Source organism: Pseudophryne corroboree, chromosome 6 (assembly GCF_028390025.1).
Source record: "Pseudophryne corroboree isolate aPseCor3 chromosome 6, aPseCor3.hap2, whole genome shotgun sequence".
Classification (NCBI taxonomy): domain Eukaryota; kingdom Metazoa; phylum Chordata; class Amphibia; order Anura; family Myobatrachidae; genus Pseudophryne; species Pseudophryne corroboree.
This window is the reverse complement of record NC_086449.1, coordinates 715,974,667-715,989,255: the sequence shown is the minus strand read 5'-3', so window position 1 is coordinate 715,989,255 and position 14,589 is coordinate 715,974,667.

Sequence of the window (14,589 nt, the reverse complement as noted above, 5' to 3'; positions counted from 1 at the left end):
TGTCCAGATTGCTGTATCTTTGCTGTAAGTGGCAAGCAAAGTTTTTCAAGTGTCCATAAAGTTAAAGTCTCTGAAGCTCATCAGTTGTCTGTGAAACAGTTCATCAGTGGTCTGTATAAAGGGTCATCAAATTCTTCCGAGTAGATGTCTTTTTACCTTGGAGAAAAACAAAGGAGAAACGGGTGAAAGAAACGGACCGTGGAATCATGTCTATTCACAACATTGTCTCGATTGATGGGTCATAAATTAAACCAGTTGTTGTTACAATGCCCTCGTTCCTCAAACTCATCAATTTGGTACTTCGCTTGCAATTCATTAAAATTCGAACACATCTGAATATCAGACCAATCATTATGACAACTCCTAGGATACATAAGATACATTTCCCAACAGCAACGATAACATTTTGAGCCCATTCTCCTAAACCTTAGAACCAATTGTGTGGGTTCAACCATGATACCCAGCCGGTCAGTTCATTACCCACAGAAGTAAGGGTAAGGTTGTGTCTCCTTCGGAACTCCCACTTCAATTGCAAGATATCGTCCATCTTTTGATCTATGACCTCTGTTGGGTCCTCAGTGCTGTTTGTGATATACGTACAACACTTCACACCATACTGAGTTGCTAGGGTGACACAATACCCTCCTGTCACTGCTGTGATGTAATTTAGAACCATCCTGTGCTGGATCAGTTCCGTTTTGTAAGCTTGCAATTCTCTCCCAGTATACCTGAAGGTGTCATCATACATCTCGGTGATATTGTCTATCAGGTTCGCTAGCGCAGTAATATACCTAAAATTTATAACTCCTCTGGCGGTACGGGTGATGTCTAGCGCGAGTAGGAGTTGAATCCTGGTGGATTCGTGGATCAAATCAGAGGCTGCATGCTCTGTCCTATCTATAAGGTGTCTCTTTACAATGTGTTCGTAATGGGTGTGAGTGTAAGGAGCTTGAGCATTGCGGTGAACGTCTTTCATTTTATCATGGGTAATGGTCATTACTTCCGGCAACACTCTTCCAATGTAACACAATCCCTCTGAGTTTGGGGCAAGCCACTTATAAGCCTTCCTCCCACATATGAAATATGCATCATCGGGGAGGACATATGGGACAGAATATGACATCACCATATTACAAACCTTCCAGGTGAAAAATCCTATCCCTAACTCTCTCATTTGTCTAGTACACGTATCAGGTTGTATGATATGCGCACAGTATCCTGGTGATACTTCTCCAACTCGCATGGTCCTACTTCCTAGAGTGTACCTATATTGGAAATATCTTCCACTGTTGGCTATTTGGCGTATAAGCTCTGAGTCTACGGGCATTCTATCGGCTCTGTGTGAGAATGTCATGGTTTGGTTGTTCCATGTCACCTCCCAATTTCCCGGCTTTCGGGGATTGGAAATGTTAAAACATATGAGGGACCTATCCACATGGTATTGGTGGCGCTTCAAACTACAGTAGGAGGCCTAGAAATATAAAATTTCTTGTCCACCGGTCTCCCACCCCTTAACTCAAGTACCTCATCTATCGTTAAAAAGTATGGCACTAGTCCTGACTTTCTATGACCTTGAGGTACTTGTGAGCACTTCCAGCATTCCGTTTGGTTTAAAACCTTACCCACTAATGAGTGATAGTCACTCAATGGATTTCGGTCCATGTTTAAGGCTGGACTGACATCTCTGGATGCACCCGTCCTCAACTATGTTTTCACAATTCCTACAGATACAATTCTCTTCAGCTAACAATCCTTCACAATGTCTGTTAGTGTCATGGCTACCAGATCGTTTTCTGATACTCGCCTTTACTCGGTGATTGTGTTGCTCTTGGAATTCTACGAATCCATCCTAGTCATCAGAACCCATTCCAGATCCTTTCTCGACCTCTCTGATACTCTCACCGAAACAGACTGCTCTGGTCAACAACAGGGTCAACAGGAAAACACGGAATGCAGTCTCTTGGGGCAAGTCCATCTTACAGGAGGAGAAAGAAAGAGTTGTAATGGGGGTACAGAAAATAATTGAAGGGAAAGAAACTTGTTACGATAATTTGTCCTCTAGTCTTGTTGTTCTTCTTGCTCAGATGTCGTCTCAACAGTGCTGAATCTCAGTCTTCCCAAAACGAACACTCCAGTGATACGATATTCTTTCCGAATCAGCGATCTTTCTGTAAGGAGCATAAATCTTGCATTACCATTTGTCTAACTGTTGTGTGACATACCATCCGTAAAACATGAACGAACAAAAAGAGAGAGAACAATAGAAAAAAAACATTGTCAGATTTCCGTTCACCATCAGGCTGTCACACCAACATGTCCATCGGTGTCTCTGCACAGTCTCCCCCACCAGCATTTCCACTCTCCACCCTTTGTGCTTGGCCAGGCACAACGATGCTGGTAAGATATACTGGGGTTGGGTAGACCTCTGAAAAGACCAGGTAGACATGTGACGTTTGAGCTGTAGTTCTGCTGGTGAACGTCAGAGATGAAAAGGAAACATTTAAAGATAATCACAGAGTTTACCTGGCCGCCCTTGTGTCCACAAGGAATGACCTACCAATTACATCGACTGTAACCTCAGGCTTACTATCAAGGCTAACAATTAACTTCACTGGCTGCAAATTACAGGTGCGGCCCAAAATTTTTCCTATATGATCCCTGATTACAATTACGTGTGTCATAACTTTGCTCGTGTTCTTGTCTAGGAGGTCTGACTTTATGTGTGCTGTTACAGTTGCTGGCATAATGCCCTTCCCTTTTACACAGATAACAAACCCTTGGCTTCCTCCATGTGCCAGGGGCCTGGGGTTTTGGTCGATTTGATGCTTCTTCTAGTGCTTGGATGCTCATCACCATCAACCGCTCTCCCTGTGCTTCCCTGGTTCTTTGGATATTACGGTCATGCTCGATAGCGGACTCCCTTTTAATGCAGCCACCGAGATACCTCTCCAGTTAGGTTGAGTGGTCTGTACCCTTGTTCTCAACACTTCTTTTAAAGCTTCCATTAATACGGACACCGCTACCTCTCTATGATGTACACTTTCCTCAATGTCCGCGATCCCAGTGTATCTAGCCATTTCCTCTAATGCTCGATGGAAATAATCAGAAGCAGTTTCACCTTCTTTTTGTCTAATGGAGAAAATTTTGTTCCACTTGACAACAGTTGGGAAATATACTTCTAATTGCAGGTTGATCTGTTTAACATTCTCCTGATTGTATTCCTCAGTGAGAGGTACTTCTGCGTCTAACTTACAATCAGCGATTAATTTCGCAGGGTCAATATTGGAGGGTAGACATACCCTCAGCAATGTCCGCCAATCTTTATTATGGGGTTCGGCGGTGTTTCCTAGTTCTTTAATAAACCTTTGGCATGCGGCTAGATCTTTCCTGGGATCAGGAAATTCAGACATAATTGTCCTTAATTCTGTCCGGGACCAGGGGCAATGCATTGGAATGTTCCTGACGGGAGTGAATCCCAGAGCGTCAGTCTGTCCATTTGGGACTGCAATCACCCTAACAGGATTAAGTTAAACTACATCATCTTGTGTTGACTCTACGATATGAGGTGCAATTGTCTGTGCATAATATACAATGCCGTACTTACCTGTGGACACGACCTCACCTGACCCTCCGTAAGGGGGCTTTACTACTGCCTTTACCGATTGGGCCGTGCCCACCTGGGTGTCCTGTATGGTGGCTGCTGGAAAAAGTGCTGACATCGTGCTGGGCTCACTTTCTTGCTTGTAATCCTGAGGGAAGTTTAACATGGGGTGCAACTTGCACGGGTTAGAATTTGTACATTTATCAGTTTTACTCCTATCGTCATTAACACATTTATTACGTTTACTCTTATTGTCATTAATACAGTTATTAAGTGCACTATTACTATCATATCCCAGTATGCCATTCTCTGTAGCCATTGTTTCTCCAGTTGCCATCAGTTTCCTGCCAGGGTTGGAACCAGCTGTTTAAGCTAATTCCCTCTGTATCTCACTCTCTTGTTGCCATAAATGTAAACAGTTTGTGTGTCTGACCCTTTGTTTTTGGGATTTTATGAGACAGATCCTAAGCCTTAAATTATGCAATACCTCTGAGTCAAAACTACTTATCCCAGGAAATGGTGCTTTATCCCCCACAGTCATTCGTGTCCATTCATCACAAAAGGTCTCAGTGTGGGGACCATACTTCCCCCACATTACTAACCGAGCAGACCCCGGGGTCTGCAAGCCTCTTCAGTCTGAACCCTGACTGCTAAACGTCCCTGTGTTGTGCATTTGGCTACCATTGTGGACCTCTTTAACACAGAAAAACTTCCTAAAATGCACCAAACACAGAAGTCTACGGTGGAAGTTCTCCAAGCTCTTCCACCAGCTTCTTCTGCTCCGAGTATCACGGATCCGCCTCTTTTAGCAGACACACGTAGTCGTTGCAGGCCCTACCTCTAGGGATTTTCCTGAGAGACCAGCGAAAATTCCCTATCTTTATTTTACACAAATCACGCTTGCATGTGCTCCCTACAACACGTATGAGGGCAATTTACGCATGAATATGCGACCTCATATCACGTTGCGTCACGGGTTTACACCTACAACCGTGCGGTCCAATCGTACCACTTATAGACACTTGTTGCCTATAAATGGTAGGATCATTGGAGTCTTCCTACTGTGCTCCACAACAGCCGGAGCGTAATACAAACTCTTATCACACTCCATCGCACGTGTTCACCAAAGCCGTGCTCGCATGTTTTCACCTAGACCAAGCTTCACCAAGATTTACCAAGCTTCATCAAGATCACCAAGCTTCATCAAGATCACCAAGCTTCACCAAGATCACCAAGCGGGATTCAATACACTCATACCTTTTTCAGCCCACACTATCATTCTATAGTTTTCTGATCAGAAAAAATAATTTCCCATAAACTGATAGCTCTCCCCAGAGGTACTACAGTAAAGTAAGGTATTTAAACTAAATATTGGAAACTGAACAATTTGTGCTATTATCGTGTGGCTACTGTATCACCTAAACTAAAACAATGCTATCATGTGATTTGTATTTAGTGGGCGTATCTGTACGCACGTTGCGTAATATACACCACGTGTGTAGGCCTTTGCGTTGCGTACGCTGTCTCACACGCGGTCAGAGACACGTGTACACAGGCCGGATATATCCGCAGTAATACAAATAACACGCTTCTATAAATGTAAACGATATTCAACTATAATCGCTTACCCACACCACACAGTTTTTTCTTTATAAACCTTTAAAACTGGGTCAGGCTGTGTGTGTGCTTTACATGTACTCCCTTAAATATTACTCTTATTTTTAACTAAATAGCAACAAATTTTTCAGCACGGGTCAAAATGTATCTAATAATCAATGCTAATGGCAACAAGCGAATAGATATGCAGAATACACAAAATACAATTCTAAATTAATCTAGTAATCAATGCTTCCAATAGTATGATTCATATTGGATAGCTATCTTGCAGAACATACATTGATATAAACACACACATAATTATAATATTATATCTATGTACTATTTACTGGTCTCCCGAGACCCATTCACTCCTCTAATTTGCATATGAATGTGCCTTTGACTGTCTGTGAAGGTGGCCTTTCACTGCCAGGCAGAGGCGTAACTAGGGTTTTCGGAGCCCAGGGCAAGATGGAAATTGGCGCCCCCCCCCCCCCCCCCCCAAAAAAAAAAAACACACCAAAAGAAGCATGTGCGCGCGCCGAAACAATGGGCGTGGCCACACACCAGAAGGGGTGTGGCTACGCTCCAGAAGGGGTGTGGCCACTGAAAATGGCCCACAGTGCCAGTTACATTGCCCCACAGTGCCGGATACATGCCCCACGGTGCCGGATACATGCCCCACTCAGTGCCAGATACATTGCCCCACAGTGCCAGTTACATTGCCCCACAGTGCCAGTTACATTGCCCCACAGTGCCGGATACATGCCCCACAGTGCCGGATACATGCCCCACTCAGTGCCAGATACATTGCCCCACAGTGCCAGTTACATTGCCCCACAGTGCCGGTTACATTGCCCCACAGTGCCGGATACATACCTCACAGTGCCGGATACATGCCCCACAGTGCCAGATACATGCCCCACTCAGTGCCAGATACATTGCCCCACAGTGCCAGTTACATTGCCCCACAGTGCCAGTTACATTGCCCCACAGTGCCGGATACAATGCCCCACAGTGCTGGATACATGCCCCACAGTGCCGGATACATTACCCCACTCAGTGCCAGTTACATTGCCCCACAGTGCCGGATACAATGCCCCACAGTGCCGGATACAATGCCCCACAGTGCCAGTTACATGCCCCACAGTGCCAGTTACATGCCCCAAAGTGCCAGTTACATTGCCCCACAGTGCCAGTTACATTGCCCCACTCAGTGCCAGATACATGCCCCACAGTGCCAGTTATATGCCCCACAGTGCCAGTTACATGCCCCACTCAGTGCCAGTTACATGCCCCACAGTGCCAGTTACATGCCCCACAGTACCAGTTACATGCCCCACAGTGCCAGGCCCCACTTGGTGCCAGATACTTGCCCCGCCGGACCCCCCCCCCCCCCCGTCACTCACCTCACCGGCCGCTGGCTTCTTGTTGTGAGGGGAGGAGAGCGCAGCGCCTCTCCTTCCCCTCGCCGCTCCAGGTCTCCGGCGGCTCTCTGGCGCCGGTTCGCTAGCCAATCAGAGCTCGCGGACCGGCAGCCAATCAGGAGCCGGTCCGCAAGCTCTGATTGGCTAGCGCCGGAGACCGGACACGGCAGCGTGGCTAGTGCTCCCAGCGGCGGTGAGGGGAGGGAGAGACGCTGCGCTCTCCTCCCCTCACATTTAGGGTTAACGGGGGCAAGTGGGGCATGATGCCCTGGACGCCGGCGGCGCCCCCCTCTCCTGGGCCTGCCAGGGCGCCCAGGGCACGTGCCCCACTCGCCCTACCCTAGTTACGCCTCTGCTGCCAGGAAAAAAAACTGTTGCACAGGTTAATTTGCATTTCAATGGTTTATCTTACAACAAGCAGAGTTTAACAGATCGTGGAGGTAAAGAAGGAAAAAAAAACAACAACTTTGTTTTATATCTGTGTGTCGTTCTTACATCAAATATTCATCTTACTATTAACTTTTTATTAAACCCCATCTGAATCTATTTGTAATTGACTATGGCATGGGTTAAATAAATGCATTGGTAACTCATAAATTGTGATTTATTTTTGACCAAGGACGGCTGATTATTCCTGAGCAGACTGAAAATCAGCTATTTAGAAAAAATAAATAAATTGACCTTCCAAAAATGGCCGCTGCTCCTCCCCCTTCCACATCCATGAGGGTTACACAAAATGGAGGACAGACCATGCGGCTTCCTTTGTCACAAAAAAAATCACCATGCAAGCCCCTGAAGTTATTTTAGGCCTGAGTTTAAAAAACAACAACACTATATCAAGGCTTTTGCAGCAACTTTTAAATATACTTTTAAACCTACTTAAACAGATAAGCAATCCAATCTGAATCAAACACAATATGACTCATTTGAACCTTGTTTTGCAACAATATGGTCAGATATGCAGAGTACAGGTGTGTGCGTGTGTTACATGTGTTGCGTGCGCAGTTGGCACCAAACAGAAATTAAACAGATTAAAAAAACAAAGCTTTAAGTTCTTACCTTCTGGAAATGGATTCCACCAGCATCTCTACAAACCAAGCGGAGCAGACGCTTATCTAATCAGCACTACTGTATCCCCGACCACCAAACGGCTAACGGGATACTACCTTCCCGACCTTTGCTGCTAGATAAAGTCTGCCTTGTCCTTCTAGGTTGCGGATATGAGGAGGCCCGGACGATGCTCCCAATTGACAATGTCAAATATTACCTTTAAACATAAGCTATATACTATTACAGACTAAGTACACTATTTGCGCACTGAGTACCGTAAGGGTACGCACTTAGCGTAGTAGACGCTAGGCCGTGGGCGCGAAACACGAGCGGCACAGATGCTCACAGAATGATATACAGTAAACCTTAAGTAATGAAACAGTGTAAGGATATGCTTATACTTTAAACCTTAGCAGCAAAGCACTATACCTTTAAACTTTAAGTAGCGCTGGTGATACAAAGTATCAGCAGTGCATACACCTTAACAATGCTTATACACCTTAACAATGCTTAAACAGGTTAAACCACTTTGAAAGCCCTGGCAGGAAAGTGACCACACAGCACTGATTTGTATTTGAAAACCACATGGTTCTAAGGCCACTGTGCAGTGCCGGCGCTATCCGCTCAGCAAAGGGATGCAGCGCAGGTAGGCGCCACGGTGGAGAGGCGCTCTGCCCGCTCTGCATCCCAGTGCTGAGCACTGTGTAGCAGAGTGAAGACAGTCTCTTAAGCGGCACATGAGCTCGTGTTCCGTGAGGCTGAGACCCCAGAGCCGGGCAGTACTTGCTCTTACAAGTTAGGGGAGGTAGAAGCTGCCGCATCCCACGATAGAACTCCCCCACCAGGCTGGATGTTGCAGCCGCACCCACACTGGTCTACTACAGAGTTTACAGCTGCGGCCGGCATGTACAATCAAGCAGGGACTGGCTGGGGCATAGTACTTCCCAGGTGAAGGGCACTGCTGTTTTAAAGCCACGCCCCTTTCTGTGAGTGGGTGGGGCTTAGCGGGCCGCGATTGTGAGGGAAAGAGGGGGTGCACCCAGCCCGAAGCTGACAGTTACTCCCAGTCCCTTCCTCCTCCTGCGTGTGACACTGACACAGGGCTGTGAGACCTTCATGATGACATCTCACACCCAGGAAGAGCAGCACTGCAGCCTGAGACAGTAGAGAGCAGGTAAGTGACAATCAAAGGTTTGGGGTGGGAGAGGGGTGTTGAATCTGTGCTATTTATTAAAAAAATGGGGACTGTATTATATATTAGTGCACTGAGGCTGTATATCACATATTAGCATGTAGCACAAGAGGGGGTTGGGGGGGGGCATTGTAAAATATAAATTTTGGCGCTCCCCTTGATTCAAACCCCCCCCTCCCCGCACGGGGAGCGCTTACCTCCGGATCCCCGTGGAGACTCCTAGTGTAAAGAGGCTGCTGCCGGCGCCGCAGCCTGCTGCCCCATGTCCTGGTTGGCTCTTCACACTTCACTGTTGCATTACTGGGAGGAGGCGTAGCCATGCTGGGCCTGCTAGGACATCCCCGCCTCCTCCCAGTAATGCATCAGTGGTGAAGAACAGGCTACGACAAGAGAGGGGGCAGCAAACTGCGGCAGCAGGGGCAGACTTTTAAAGTAGGAGGCTCAGCGGGTATATGGAGGTAAGCACCCCTCTCCCCAGCACCTGTGCCTGCTTGGGGGGGGGCATGCTATCCCTTGCCCCCCCTGTTCCGATGCCACTGTGTGGGGCTTTACTATATATTGAACTGGGATCGATATTACCGCTTTAAGATCTCAATACCCCCTCACTGGTATCTCCAACATATACCATTTAACCATGGCTCTGTACTGTACATTGGAGCATATTTTTAGGAGGCAGGGCGCCAGTGCTGTGGGGGCACTTTGTGCGCACATAAGGGGGTGTGGTCAGCCTGGGAGGGTGCACAGCCCCACGTGCATCACTATTGGGGGCAGACCAGACCCCTCTGTGTCACTAGTGGGGGCATGCCCGACACCTACGCAGGTGCTGGGCTTCCCCCAAGCTCTCCATTGAATGTGAATAGATGCCGTGCACGCGGAAACTATTCACACAGTGGCATCGGGCACCAGGCAGGCTGTTTTAGAAGGGCAGAGCAAAAGAGGCAGAACGCATTTTGCTCCTTAAAAATCAGGCAACTTGAAGAGCCCTGCTAAAACATCCTAGTGTGAAAAATCCTGTGGGGATTGAAACGTTGAAACTGTTGACCTGGGTGCCCGTGAGTTTTATTTGAAGAAAAATTGTCTTTGAGTGCCGCACCACGGCTACATTCTATTCATCCATTGTGAGGGCACCAAGACTGGTTATTTGTTTTAGGTGGAGTGCCGGGTTTAACGTGGTTTATATATATATATATATATATATATAGATAGATAGATAGATATATATAGATAGATAGATATATAGACACACACACATATACAGGCTAGGGCATGCAGCTTTAAGTAGTAAAACATTACATTATGTAACATTACTACGGTGGACATTATATTTATATGCGGAACTGCTACTGTGAGTATTGTGTATAAGGTGCACTAGTATTGTGGACATTTTTTGTATAAATAGCACTACTGTGGGCATTCTTTACAAAGAGAAATAATGTGGGCATTATGTATAAGGGGCACTACTAATGTTGGTTTTATGTGTATAAGGGGCTCTACTGTGTAACGGGAATAAGGGGCACTACCATGTGGTGTAATGTAAATCAGGGGCACAATGTGCGGTATAATGTGAATATGATTATGCTAATGTGTGGCAAAATTTTAATTTGGGTACTATTGTGTGGCCATGCCCCCTTCCTTCTGAGACCACACCATTTTTTGTGGATTGCGTGTACGGCTTGCACTATCCCTTTATCAAAAATGGGAGAGAGGGCACAATTTTATTTTTTGCAGGGAGGCGCCGAACACCCTAGCACTGGCCCTGCCACTGTGGATAGATTCTAATAAAAGGTTAAACAATACATATCATACACTACAAACTAACATCAAAATCTAACACAATAACAGAGAATAACATGAGCAATGGCGAACAAAATGGCTACAGAGAAATATACATACATGGGGATGATTCGCAAGCGCGTCCTGGATTCCAGCCCTCAGCATTCAAAAAGAAAGCCTTTTGGAGAGAGTCTTGTGTGTGACTGGCCAGGCAATGCTGGTCTTTATATACACAGCATACATTCACAATACAATGGTTCCTACAATCTCATCGTTCATTGGACACAGGAATGTGTCTCTGCATTATAACAAAGGTCATAGGTAGATTTAAACAGGTGGGCTGTGTCCCCAACTGCTGTAGTGGGTGGTATCCTCTGGATTCCCCCCGCATGTGTAATAAACAGCAAAATACAATTACTGTCCATAAACTACTTTTGTACATAACTATACGCAGGAGTGAGCGATCTTTTCCTAACTAACACCGAAATGTTACCCTTAAAATACCCTACAGCTGGATACTAGACACCACCTTTCAACCTTTATCTGACCCTTCCTATCATGTAAAGAGGAATCTCTCTGTCCAAGAACCATTTAAACTAAACATACTTGCTGACGTTGTCTAGGGGAATATAACTATAAAACACACTATATGGGTTAAGTATGCTATGATCGAGTCGGCCGCTACACGGTCACAAACTCTACCATAAATGCGCATACCACGCGCCAAAGCGCACGGCCGTAGAAGCTCCATTACGCAAAGTGCTAATATGCGTACGCACGGCAGAGCGTGTGCACGCGCAGCGGCATGTGCATGGGGTTAGTACAAGGCATGTGAACCATGATATTTTTCGACTTTGACAGCAGTGATGTACATAAACCGAGAGGGCAGAACGAAAAGCAGAGCGGCAATGTCAGAGGTGTCAAGAATTCTCCTCTGGGTAGAAAAAAATGCTGTGGCATTATAAGCAGTCTTCATTCCGGGAGTAGACAACTGGGAAGCAGACTTCCTCAGCAGACAGGACCTGCACCCGAGGGAGTAGGGCCTTCACCCGGAAGTGTTCAGGTGCTTGACAAGTCGATGGGGTTATCCACAAATCGATATGATGGCCTCTCATCTCAACAAGAAGCTCAAGCACTATTGTTCCAAGTCGAGAGACCCACAGGCAGTGGCGGTAGATGCTCTGACGACACCATGGGTCTATCAGGCGTTGTACGTGTTTCCTCCACATTCTCTGATCCCAAGGATTCTAAAAAGAATAAAAAGGAAAATAGTTCAAGCAATACTCATTGCTCCGGACTGGCCAAGTAGGGCCTGGTATACGGATCTTCTGGAGATGCTCCTCGAAGATCCGTGGCCTCTACCTCATCGCAAGATTCTTCTGCAACAGGGCCCGTTCGTCTATCAAGACTTACTGCAGCTATGTTTGACGGCATGGTAGTTGAACGGCTGATTCTAGTCAGAAGTGGGATTCCTGACATGGGTATCTCGACTATGATCCAAGCCAGGAAAGGGGTAACGTCTTGATAATGTCGATATTATCTTAGACCGAAAAGCTATACCTCTAAATACACTATTACCGTGGAGCCGCTATGGCCGCTAGGCAGAATATACGTGCTACGCAGTTTGTACGCTATTTGCGTACAGAGTCCTGCACGAAGTACGCACTTGGCGTACACACGCCGCGCTGAGTGTACAGAGTACACACAGCGAGCGCACACACACTTGATAACCTTAAAACCTTGTTAATGATACAATGTAATGATATGCTTACACTTTAAACCCTTAACAGCAAAGTACTGTAATGATGTAATACCTTTAAACCTTAAGTAGCGCTGGCGGTACAAAGTACCCGCAGTGCGTACACCTTATCAATGCTTATACACCTTATACAGATAAATCTACTTTAAAACCCTTGCAGGAAAGTGAAGGCACAACACAGTTTTGTAGTTGAAACCACAGGGTTCTAAGGCCACTGTGGATTTGTTCCAAAAGATAAACAATACAAATTATACACTACAGGCTAACAAGTAAATCTAAACAGAATAATGGCTACAGAGAATGTACATACGTGAGAATGTTCGCAAGCACAACCCGGTCCTGTCCTCCGCCATCTGATAGATAGCGTTGTGAGCCTTCTGTCTGACTAAACCTGCTGTAGGCTCTCTTTATTCACTTCATCCAAAACATAACACAATGGATACTGTAATCTCTTTGTCCATTGGACACAGGGATGTGTCTCTACATTACAGAAGAGGTCATAGGTGGATTTGAATAGGTGGGCGATGTCTTTCCCCAACTGCTCTTGTGGGTGGTATCCTCTGGATTCCCGCCGCATACATAATATACAGTAAACACAGTTAATGTTCATATTTAACTTTTGCACATAACTATACGCAGGAGCAAGCGATCTTTCTCAAACCAACACCAGAATGTTTCCCTTAAAATACCCTACAGCTGGATAGCAAGCACCACCTTGTAACCTTGTTCTGTCCCCTCCTATCCTGTAAAGGTGAATCCCTTTGTTCTGTTATCATTTTAAACAGCTATTTCTTTCTGATGTGGTGCAGGGAGGCTATGTGTACATTGGGGTCAATTCTATTCGGCAACTAAAGAATAGCGCCGGGAATTAGCTCCCGACGCTATTCAATTCAGCTAAAGTTAAGTCGGCGATGTCCCGTTCTCGCCGACTTAACAGGTAGTTTTGTCGGGAGAACGGACATTCTCCGACTTAACTACCCGGCGCGAGGCTGATTCCCGACAGAATCAGCCTCGCGCCGGCCGCGAGGCAGCACTTTTGTCGGGTTTCTTCTCTCATCCCCCGGGGATGAGAGAAGAATTCCCGACAATTGCGGGCAACTAGTAGCAGAATTGAATAGCGTCGGGAGCTAATTCCCGGCGCTATTCTTTAGTTGCCGAATAGAATTGACCCCAATGTGCACTATTTGGATTAAATATGTAATGTTTTGATAGCCCTCCATGCGCACACAAACAGTACCGTAAATACGCATACCACGCGCTAAGGCGCATGACCGCGGGGAACGACCTTACGCAAATTGCGGATATGTGCACACACAGCAGAACGAGTGCGCGCGCAGGGGCCATGTGTGTGTGGTTTGTACTTGGTGTGTGTGCTTCAATATTTTTCGACTTTGACAGTCCACCCTTTGGCAGTCAATAATAACTGCCACTATCTAAACATTAAACAGAAAAATATACCATACAATATCTACAGATGATTGGATGGTAGGAGGAGAGGTGTAGGCGAGAAATGGATGACCTAGTGGGATAGTAAAAGCATGTATGTATGAAATCCATGTCTGAGGGGCATGTATCATCGTGCTGTATATGTTCTAGATAAGCTTCGAGGTATTGCGAAGTATGCATTAAATCCTTCTTATCCCGTATTAAGGGTCTGTAAGTGGGCCAACAAACACTACCAAGCTCTTTTCGGCTTCTTGTTCCAACAAATGGGGTGCACATTTAGTTGATGATACATGGACGGGGGGAACATATGTGAATGCTAATATATGGGTATTACCTATCGACTATGTGTGACACTACCTGAAGGTTGTAGAGATGAAGATAAGACACGTATCACAAATACATTCACATAACATTTGTGCAATCGTTCTTGGGTATTGGTTAAAGTCTTGTCCGGATGGGTGTATCTTTTCTGAAAGTGTCAATCAAAGTCTTTTCTGGATGGATGTAGTGTTCATCAAAGTCTTTTCCGAATGGATGTATTGTTCATCAAAGTCTTTTCCAAATGGATGTATTGTTCATCAAAGTCTTTTCCGAATGGAGTATAGCATAGGACGCCAGGCCTATTAGGACGCTGCAGTGGCTAGTGTACAAAGTGGCTAGTTATTAAGTGGCAGCTAATATCAATAGCAGTGTTATACCTGTGTTTCATTGGTTGCATCTTCAGCTGATATTTGGAATTGACTCC